The following is an 11,703-nucleotide window of genomic DNA, read 5'->3' as shown; positions in this document are numbered from 1 at the left end:
AAGCAAAGTAAGACTTTCGAAAATAATGCTGACACACTTGTTAATCTTTTGCTGCGAAGTGCGATTCCACTTTGGTGCACTTTTTTCGCTCGCGCGCGCGCACACACACACGAGATGAGACGAGACGATCAAGAGTGCGCAAAAACCGCAGTCCAGTTCAGAATCTAGTTTCTATGAATCGAACGAGAATAAAACACAGCTGTCATCCTGAGACAATACATATATTCTGTTTTTGGTTGATCGTCACTATAGAACATAGATCTCCGAATAACATATGTTTACAAAAACACATCGCTCCGTACCGTTGGAATTACGGTCTTTAATATAATAATATAAGCACAAAACGAGACTACACTTATAGTCAACAATGAAAACGGTTAATTAAGAGACGGAGGCATGAGCACGAATTCGATTCGTTGCCTTCAAGTAAATTATTTTTTCTTGCTTTCGCGAGCCATTCAAAATTTTCTGCTGCTCCGTAAAGAGCTGCTACATGTAGAGCAACAATGCCATGTCTCTCGTATAACGCGCGCTCGCCGTGGGCTTTGGTAATCATTGAAGCGCAAAAAGTCGACCGGTACAACAATAAAAGCCATATGTATACTGTCGGTACGGAATTGTCGTCATCGTCGAGAAAAGAAACCCATTCTTTTTTTTATTTTTTTTTATTTATTTTTTTTTTTTTTACTTGCAGCTTGCCATTTTTTTCTTTCTGCACAAATCGGAAATTGCTGCTATATGCGCTGGCCAGGCCGAGGCGAGGCGAGAGCGCGTGCAGAATTCGTTAGATCGCGAAGGATTTTTCTTCATTGTTCATTGCTTTCTCCCATGCGCCCGAGAAAGTGTTAGTCACGATCACTGCAATTTTGCGAGACCCACGCTCGCTTAAGAGTATCCGCGTGTACTTAGCGAATCAAAATCCTGTGCGCCTATAAAAGCCCCACGCGCGCGCGCGTGTGTGTGTGTGTAAGTTCATTTTCGAAAGTCCTGGCTTTGCCAAATAAAGGAAAAGAAGAGAAAAACATTTGCATCGAGTTATACAGTGTTGCGATGCTCGTTTGAAATCGCACGAATGTATTATTTATAGATAGATTTTGAAATTTAGCTCGGCGGCGAGCGAGCGATCGAATCGCTGCTTTCTTTGGCACGCGTATGTATGTAGCAGGTCAAAATTCAACGATCGTATCATAATTAAAGCCAAACACAATTACTCACGCTTCGATTATATAACGCCGCACACCATCGGTATCGATTTTCTCGTTATGAAATTAAGCTCCCCCATGTATTATAAACACGCGCTTATACTACTTGTATAACCCTCGCACATAGGTTTACATAAAATGAAAGAAAAAAAACGAGAAGAAAGAATATTTCATAATAAACCTGTATACGAATGTAAATCGCAGTAGCGGTGTAGCAGCCGTGATTCAACTATATAGAGCTATTTCGTAATGTACTACTACTGGCTGCACGCGGCGTCCGGGAATTAATCAAGCGGTTTCCGATTATAAAATCAAAACACGTATCGGTAACCGATAACGAATCACCAACGACGTCGCGTCGCAGGCAGCAGCGGCAGCGGCGAGCGAGCAGCCACGCGTTGATCGTTTCGATGCGTCAAATTTGCGCGAGCGAGCAGCACAGCACGGCACAAAATGCGTGCGTTGTGCAAAAAACTTTTTCGCGTTAAAAATTACTCAGGCAGGAAACGAATGTAATAACTCTCCGCTACCGCACGCGTAATCTTCGAGAATTGTCAATTTTACACAATGCGTCGTCGTCGCACGCGCGCGGGCGCGCAAGTAAGAGTCGTTATTATATCGCGCGCGACTGCTCGATTCTTTATTTTTACCTAGCCGAAACATTGCAATCGTCGAAACAAATAATAAAAGAGTATAGAAGCGAGTCACCGAGCCGTGCGTATTATTATATATAATAATTTAGTGCAAGAGTTTCGCAAATTCGGCGCGCGCGAGTTTGCTTTATAGTCGACCAAATTATCGTAAATATCGCGATTTTATATTTTTATTTACACGTGCGTAAATTTTGCGGGATATGCGAAACCGCACACACAAGAAAATAGATCGAGGTTACGCGAAATCGGAAATTTTTCACGCGTGTACTCATACATAATATACGAAGAGACAATAACGTCGAAAGAGTCACAGAAAATTTTCCATGTCACGCTGGCAGCGAAAAGCATTCTAACACGTTCACACAGAACGCGGAGAACAAAAATGCGTTATACTATATCCAAAGCTCTCGGCGAGATTAAGTAAATATCTTTGAGGATGATTCGTTTGGCACCGCGTGCGCGACTGCGCGAGAAAGAAAAGCCGCAACGAAGAATTTTCTTATAAAACGCGTCCATCTTATCGTGGCAGCATAATTCAAAATGAGCATCATCGGAATCCTGCGCAAATATAGCGGAAAGATGAACACTATTTGAGCTAGCTAATTTTGCGAGAGAGCCTATTTAGCTCGTTTTATTGCTAATAAAGAGATCAAGCTCGAGTCGGGGCAATGCGTATTAACATAAAATATAACGAGGCCTAACTGCGTGAGAAAAGTTGTTCAACTTAAAATGATAATTAAAAGGGTCTTGTTTGCTCTAGCTCTCGCGCTTATGGCTCATTATTCTCGCGCAGGGGGAGAAAGAACGAATAATATTCAATGCAATTTTAGAAATATCGTGTGTAGGGAAGTTTTATTTGTTTTTATAATTTCTAAGACTTCGAGCCACCCGCACCGTCAGCATCATTGGCAAGAAAGAAGGCATTAGTCTCGTTGCTTATGCGCCCGCGCTTTTATAGCCGTTGCTCGATACGTATATGGCGCACAAACAAAAGAGCAGAGCGCGCAAAATACGTACGCGCGCGTATTCCCTCCTTTTTGTCGTCGCTACGTACTCCCGCGCACACACAAATATCTTACAACCCTCGAAAAAAGCTAAGCACTTATGCACATAGACAGACACATGCGCGCGCGTGTACTAGGCGATTAAATTCCACGACAAGGAGGTCGAACCCTCGACTCCGACTTTATATTGCATACATATTGCGTAGGTGTTCGCGTGTGTATATGCGTCTATGTGTGTGTGTGTGTGTGTGTGTGTGTGTGTGTGTGTGTGTGTGTGTGTGTGTGTGTCTATGTGTATGCGGCAACAGAAACGCACTACTGAACTCGTTTCTTATCCGCGCATACTCTAGTGGGCCTTAATCCGGTCTCTTCTCTCTCTCGCTCGCTCGAGCTCGCTATGTGCGCCTCATTATAAGAAAAAAAGCAGTTCGACGAAACAATGGGGACCTATACGTGCGGCGCAGCCGCGCAATGGCGATAATTACGCGAGCGCGGGCGGCATAGAGAGAGAGAGACAGAGAGGTATAAGAGAACTCACGATTCGTGGGAAGCTCGGAACAGCGCGCGCGGATTTTCTATATATATAATATATATTGTATATTCGCCGAGGGACTTTCATTCGTTATATATTGAGAGATATGGGTGCTGTGCAGAGAAGAGTATAGAAAGAGAAGAAGAAGAGAAAGAGAGAGAAAAATTACCTACTTGTAACCGTGATTATTCTTTTGCCCTCATAATTATGCTTTGATTAATGGCTCACGCGGCGCGCGGAACTATCTATATATACCTATACGATATTAGATCTCTCTCTCTCTCTCGCGTGCTCACAATGTATTTTCCGCATCGAATGCCAGTAATACGTGGTAAGCAGAAACGATTTTATTTATACGCCCGAGCGCAACACTTCAGGCTGGATTTAACTCTATTCGACTTTTCGACACATCCGCGATTCCGCTTCGATTTTTATTTTATTTTATTTTTTTTATTTTTAGTTATATACGAATGAAATGTTCAGTAACTGCTGCTGCGCGTCTTCTTATACGCGGACATGCGCCAAGGCGGTGGTGGTAATCGTCGACGAGCATCGACAACGAACGTCGACCGCGCCCGCAGATACGTACTATAAAATATACATAAAAGCTGGGCATCCATTAGTGGCCGCGCCGCGATTGTCCGTTGCTTTTTGCCTTTATCTATCGCCTATTACCTTGGACGAGACTTTTCGACGACCAAGACGACGATGTGCATTTAAATGCAGAGACTTGCTCTCTTACGTGGATTCGAGATTTTTTTCCTCCCTACAACCGATCGACAGTACACTATCTGAGTGACCGTTTGTAATTGGTCGAGTCCGCGTGCGCGGCTCTCGAGAGGGACTTTTTCTTTACACAGGTCAACCGTGGCAGCACATAAGAACTGTGCTCGCTCTCTGTGTGGCCACTACCACTACACTCGCGTGCACATTAATCCCAATATAAAAATGGTTTAAGCGCATTCAAAGAACTAAAAACAATGAACGTTTCTGTCTCTGTCGCTGAGCTGAACCGAAGGAGAGAGAGAGAGACAGACAGGTGCGGCTCTAAACCAACTATTGTTCTTTGAATAATTAAATTTCTAATCGTCATCCCCCTGCATTGACGTGGGTATACCATTATATACATATTGGTCAACTTTGTTGCCTTTGGAGCGAACGATTGAAGCGTGAAAAAATCGCTTTTTGGCGCGCGGGCCCCAGGATTAATCACCGTGACCGGCAGTAGCAGCAGCAGGAAGATGTAAAAACCAACGGATATTTGCAAGACAAAAATAAATCGAATAAAAGTGGCTGGCTACTAGCTCAGGCAGGGAAACGTTTTCATTGTTATTCGACGGGGACTCTAGTGGTACGTGTGCGCATGTGTGTGGGTATATATAGATTGGACCATTATCGTTACCTGCGTGTATATTGCTATCCGATGTTGTTTTTAGTTTAACGGCTTTTGCTATCGGAACAAATGCTTAATGCGAGAGAGCGTCGACTCTTACCTGCAACAGAGCAAAAAAATACATTGGGTTATTACTTGTGTTTTCAGTTATTGTTATTACATTAATGTACGAATTGTGTTTTACATTTATTTTTCAGTGTCATGCAAGCATGCGTATGCTGATTTTGAATTCCCCGAAAACAATAAAGTACATCGGTCTTTTTTCACAATTATGATTAAAAAACGGCTGCACTTCAAAGCGATCCTCGAGGTTTTTTCTCTCTTTCTCTCTCAAATTAAAGTGAAACACAGCGGAAAAGTAATCGAGAAAGAGCCTCTCTCTTTCCGAATCAATCCGCTGGCGCGTTGCATCCGTCCGACAGTTTGAAAATGAGCGCTACTTTCATCTCCCCAAAGACATTTCTCTCTACTATTTCTCCACACGTTCCATTATATACAACCGCGCGCGCGTGCATATATAGACGCACACTCACACACACATCCTTGGAGAAGGCATTTCGTTCACGGGTAACAATCAAAGGCAAAAGCGCTGGTTTATTCTGTCGGGGGGTATATATAACATATATATATAGGTAGCAACATCAGCAGCAGGACCAGAAACCAATAAATTAAGATGTAGCGAGCGAACTAAAACCCCGGCTCGGCTCGGCGCGCAACTTCGGCTGCTGCTGCTACCGAGTGCAGTAGCAGTAGCAGTAGCAGCAGTGGTGCAGTTTCGAGAAGGAAACTACAAGCTATCTGCCCTCCGGGAATATCACTCAACTGATTGGTAAAAGCCTGCCTGCATCGAGTGCAATGCCGCTGCCGCTGTGCATATATCTAGCGGATGTATTGCACACATATGGCGCTTGAGAGAAACTTGCATCTATATAAGCCTTCTCTATCGCTCCCTCGCGCGCTTTCGGTGTAATAGGATATATATATGAATATATATAGGTATGCCGTAGACGAGAACGTATAACCCGTGTTGTGTATCGGCTCTGCTGGCTGGCAGTGAAAGTTAAAACAAATATTGGGTTACATTATTTTGCAGAGCCAATGCGATGCCGATTCGTTTGTTGCATTTTTGCGCGCGCGGCCCATAGAAAATCTAGAGTTTCTACGATCGATCGATCGCGCGTGGGTTGGAAATACCCGAGCTTCAATTTTCAATGAGCTTTCGTTTCGTTCGACCTGGGCTCGAGGTTAAAAAAGTCGTCGATTCAATTTATTCGTTATGTACATTTGTAATAGTTTATCGGCGAGAGATAAGTGAAAAAAATGTCGTATCTCATATTCAAATGCGTCTCCCGGGTTCAGAAAAATCGACAATATTTGAAAATAGCAGCCATTTCCATTTAATTTCCATAGTTATTTAATATCCGTCGTCGCGGAGTAAGTGAACGAGCGCAGGGAGAATGACCTAAATTTTTTAATCATTTCGAAAAAGAACTACTATATAGCTTGAAGTTCGAAACGCGCGCACAGAGATAATCGAACTCGGCAGCAGCAGAGTCGAAAGATTAAAAGATTATCAGCAGCAGTGGTATTGAATTCCGAACGCGACAAAATAGGCAGATTTTGAATATTGTAAAAAGTTAATCACGTTTACGAAGTGGAATATCGTCACGCGAGAGGCCTTATCGATCTTATTATTTCGTATTTTCCGAATGTATGATAGGAACTTTCAAAGTGATTCCAATAAAAAAGAAAAAGAAAGGAATAGTTTATCTCGGAAAGTTGCAACAAGAATTTAATCAAGCATCTGCGATAGAGCGAAAAACTTTCCGTAAAAAAAAAAGGAGAGAGAGAGAAAGATTGACGAACCTCATCATCTAGTAACATACAGACACACATGTGCACAGATACGACTTTTTTTTATTGACAAAAAAAATCACCAGCGTCCGTCTAAAATCGCATATAGTGTGTATCGAATTTTGATAGGCGCAACGCGAAGTCTCGCTCTATCCCCGATAGAAATTCAATTACAGATCGTTCCGCTGAATCTGTGAGTGCGTATATACGTATGGGTAAAAAGCAAACGTGATCAATTTCGCCCGCGCGCGCCAGAAAAGGAACGAGTTGTTGCTGCTGCTACTGCTGCTTCTGTTGCTCGTGACGAAAAAAAATACCGTGTATTTCAGAAAGAGCTAGTGCAAACAGACGTGGCGACAAAGGGACGCGGTAGTAAAAAATTTCATTCGTATACGTGTGCCAGTAGTCTGTGTGCGTGTAGGTATACACACAGCATAGAGAAAGATAAAAGATGGATAAATCGGACAGGTGGACAGGAGAACGAAAGAGAAAGAAAGAAAGCTCGGTTATGTATGTGCGCGCGCGCGTATAGAAAGAAGCGAGCGAACCATTTGTACGTGTGGTGGTTGAGAAATGGATCAAAATTCCTGGGATTCACCGCAGTTTTGCGAGATGGAATTCTCTTTTTTTCTTGTAACCCTCCCGACCCTTTTGACGAGTCAATGGCCGAAACATGCCTGGAAGATCGATGTCAACGATCTATTGCAGAAAATTAGTTATCACCGATGAATCTAAAACCGATTCCAACAAAAAAGAGGGAAAGAAATTTTTGGCTCAAAACATTTCGTGCGCTAGGTCTATTGTTTCTAACGCGTAGGTATCAGTTTTTTTTGAAGTCCCGCTTTGGCACAGCACTTGGGGAAATATAACAGCTGTCAAAGACACTCGACATCCCGCATCGTAGACACGCGGATATTTATGAAATCGCTGAATCTGCTTGCAAGCAATATGAAATCGATTTTTTCGCTCTTTTTCGAGTAAAGAAAGAGACCTGAGGAGCAACGAACCTGCAGAAGCTTATAGTCGAGAAATGAAGGAGCGACAACAACGAGGAATCGTTTGAGAAAAGAGCGTCAAGTGTATTTTTGACTATTTTCCTTATGGCAATTTTTCATCAGATGTTCTCTGAGAGTAATAGTAGATGAATGGACACTCGTTGCTCAATGGCCGACATGCTCCAGAATTGAAGATGATTTTTGTATGCCTCTTGCACAAGCGCCGAGGATAATAGCTCGTGCAAGAATCGTCGATTGAGAAACTCATTAGACACTTTTTTATATCGACTGTGCGGGCAGTGTGTTGTCGCGCTGTTTCTCAGTACGTTTAATTACTTAAGAATAGCCAGACAAGAAAATATGTAAGAGATCAAAGCGGAGAGGGACAAGTTCAAAAAACAAAAAAAAAAATATCAGGCGTAAGGATATTAAAATACTCGTAATTTTTTTTTGCACTTTATCAAGATGTAATAACTTTGAGCGATTACATTAAAAATTTTGTCTCACCAATAGGTCCTGATTTTAACTGCAACGAAAACTTGTACGTGTACAGCAAACGGTAGTAAAACTCATCAAAATTTTCCTGCTCTGCCGCGCTTCTGCTGAAGCTCTGTTTACAGAGCGCTTACACAATGAAGTGACTTACCAGAAGGAAAACTTCTCGCGATATTGAAATTTATTTTAAACCCAACTTGACAAGCGACGACACAAAAACGATATGTCATTGTGCAATAAAAACAGAAAGAGCAATTCCTTCTCAGGATCTCTTTTTTTCCCTTTCGGCTAACGATGAGTAGCAATTGAAAATCGATTCAAAACAGTTCGCCTTCGACATGTCAGAGCACTTTTATCCGTGTACGCGGGTGTGCAGTTAATTGTATATTTTTTTCAGAGTGCACAGGCCGAATGCGACACGCATCGTGCTTCTGCCCTGCAGTATAACAGTTTGTATTTATATTTTTTGCTGCATCGATCGCTGCAGCATCAGTAGCAGAGTGGACAGCGATAATTGCTCCAAACTCTTTGGCCTACCGGGAATCGAAGGTTGTACTTTAAAAACACGAAGATTGGCTTCGACGAACGTAAATCACCAGGATATGCGTATAGACAGCGGATACCTTTTTTCTCTTCTTTATACTAGTCTCTGCGTGACCGACCTCGACGTCGTCATTCGTGTGTACGTATGTATACGCGCGCAAAAAGTTTTTAGGTTTTTGCGAGGATACGCGACTAACCTTGAATCGCTGCTGATATTCGAGTTTATCGCAACGACGCGAAGTTTACGTGCAAAATTCGATAGTAAACACTGTCGGTTGTTTAATTAATAATAAAGCCATAATTAATGGTTGTTACTGCCAGCAACTAATAATTACATACACGTCAAAAAGTAAAAGTTTTTCTACTTTCTAGGAGACTTTATTTAGAACTAATTTGTTGTCGTTGTCCACCTCATACACGCCTGTATTGACAATGTCATTAATTTTTCAGCTCAATTGAGCGACACACAAAATTATGAAACCCCCTCTTGAAACCACTTTGTTGTTTTAACTTTCATAGTTTATATTGCCTATCATTTGAGCAAGTTATGACAACATAACGTTTTGAATACTTTTTCACCGCCTCGTGTTTCCACACTATGTTTGAAAAATATCGTTTTCCAGACCATATACAGGAAAATATTCCTTTCAAGCCTCGGGCGTCGAATCTCACTTTCCATGTTCTCTTCTCTCTCCGAATCCTATATTTATGCGTGCGTGTTCCGATGGGGATGACTGTCTACATGAAAAAATACCGTAATAAAACACCCACGCACTGATTAATTTATTCCCGCGCGCGCACACGTGTAAAACATGAAAAACAGCACCAGTAGCAGCAGGAAAAAAGTCAAAGGGAGCCCCTTATCTTGCGCCCGTACGAAGGCATCGGGTAACAGAAAACAATGAGAACGATGAGATACAGCCCCGCGGCATTTCCGTTTTTGATGGCTTCGAAAGACGCTCTTTTCCTTCTTTTTCACGCATCTTCCGAACAAAAGAGAGATGAAGACATTAGACCTGTTGTATATAAGCGTCAAGAAGGAAAAAACGACGGATTATTCGTGTTTCGTTATTTTTCTTATTTATAAAGTGTCGCGTCGTTGCCACTTGTACTTGTCTCTTACGTGAACGAGAGGCGTACGTGGTATTGGCATGGTGTTTAATTGCAGTGAAGAAATGCAGGAAATCTTCATTAGTTGTATAAAAATGACTTCGCTGTAACAAAGATAAAATAAACGTTCTCTTATCATTTGACGGTTTATTCTTACTAGGAACTTTGTATACTTTACTGAATGATATAAAGCAAAGCTTTTAAGCAAAAATTTCGAAAGCTTTACAATCCAATGTTGAAGCACCGACAAAAATTATCTATTTTTTTTTTATTTTAATGGTCTATGATACACAAGGTAGTATTGATTATTTTTCCCTCTCCAATATTCATCGTCACTCATCGTCAATTTCGACCCTATCTTACACCGTCATGACCAGTAACAAAAATAAAAAAGATAGAGAAAGAAAGAGAGAGAAAGAAAGAATGAGTACGCGGAAAGCTGCGACAAGCTGGAATTTCTAATTAAGAATTTCAAAGGGCTCTAAGATACTTCCATGTCCTAAGTTTTTAAGAGGTTGTGATTTTTTTCCTTACTTTAATTTCAAAAAGTGAAGTCCTTGGGTCAAACGTGGAGTAATGAAGAAAGAGAGTCTAGATTTTTGCTCTCGTTCTTTCGAGCAGAGCTCGAGATAATGAAGAAGAGAAAAAAGATTGTAAAGCGTTAGGCATCGTGTGATTGAATCCAATTAACTAAATGCTCGGCCACGCGTACTGAAGCCTTGTTAGCTGGACATTTGTTAGGGAAATTCACGATAAGGGCGAGTAGAAATTCAATTTTTGCGTCCTCGAGCTCTTCCACTGCTAGTCTCTCTCTCCGCAAGCGATCGACCGTTGCGTACTTTATTCTCTCGCCTCGCCCCGTTCATTTGGCGTTAATAAAAGTGCACCGCAGGGAAGTTACATACGGCTTCGGCTTCGGTGTTTTAATATCGGGTGCAGTAAAGTCGTTCCGATTGCGCCATAATTTTTCCTAGCGTGTGCGGCAGTAGAAAAAAAAAGCACCGCACCACGACGACGACCCCAAGACGCGCTTAGAGCTAGCTGCGAAGTGCGCCATTATAAGGGCAGTTTCGCACGAGAAGTAATTGTTAGGTATTCCGCGTGTGGCTTTTTAGTTTTCGCATCCGAGCGATATAGCTGCTCGGTAAATAAAAAAAAAAAAGAAAAAGAGAGAAAGAGAAAAAAGTTGATCACTTCATTGAATGTGCTCGCGAGTGCACGCGCCGCGTTTCATTCTACATAGATATATCGTAAACACACACGTATAAACGCGCGCGCAGAGAGCAACAACTTTTTTTTAGCTTCTGCAACAGTTTTAACGAACTCTGCATGTGGAAACTTTTTTTTATTAACTCTGCGAGGATAGAGAGAGAGAAAGAAGGGGAGAAAGTCCGATACGTGGCTGTGCAAGATTGAAAAAATATATCTATATTGTTAGCGAAAATTTCCGTCGCAAAGAGGAATTTTCGCACTTTTTTAACGAACCTCTAACTCCAAAGCGACATCGCACATTTTTCCACCTTAACAATCGAGTGTTTTTATTTCATTATTAATTAAAACGTTCGCGTCAACGATATATGGGTCCTGCGTATGCTACTATAACTCATCCTTCGTCGACAGCCAGTTATTAGAAGCATCAGGCATTTGTTTTATTTCGCGGAGCTTTGATTGGATCGCCGGATAAGTGACGAACCGTTAGGTCATAAAAGCAGCAAAAAGGAATATGTCATAATTTTCGGGGGAAGAATGAAAAAAAAGAGACTAAAAGACACCAAACGACTCGTTAAATTTAGGGAAAAAAGGAATAACAATCCCCCTTTTGCGTTACGGCCGTATCATGCACTTTTAATGGTGCCATGAAAAAAACTATTGGGGGTGTGCGCAGAGTCGTGCGAATATTTACAGCTTTAATTACTTTGCGA

At 41.8% G+C, this 11,703-nt stretch overlaps 1 protein-coding gene across 4 annotated transcripts in view; it reads right to left on the bottom strand.

Annotated features, from left to right (window-relative positions):
- Nucleotides 1-11,703, bottom strand: part of LOC106657073 (CCR4-NOT transcription complex subunit 6-like) — a 299,859-nt gene that overhangs the window by 232,002 nt on the left and 56,154 nt on the right. The gene's annotated exons all lie outside the window — the stretch shown is intronic.

The sequence above is a fragment of the Trichogramma pretiosum genome, unplaced genomic scaffold (genome assembly GCF_000599845.2).
Source record: "Trichogramma pretiosum strain Unisexual culture from Peru unplaced genomic scaffold, Tpre_2.0 scaffold14, whole genome shotgun sequence".
In the NCBI taxonomy this organism is placed as follows: domain Eukaryota; kingdom Metazoa; phylum Arthropoda; class Insecta; order Hymenoptera; family Trichogrammatidae; genus Trichogramma; species Trichogramma pretiosum.
Note: the sequence above shows the minus strand (reverse complement) of the source record. Positions and strands in the feature narration are given on the sequence as shown.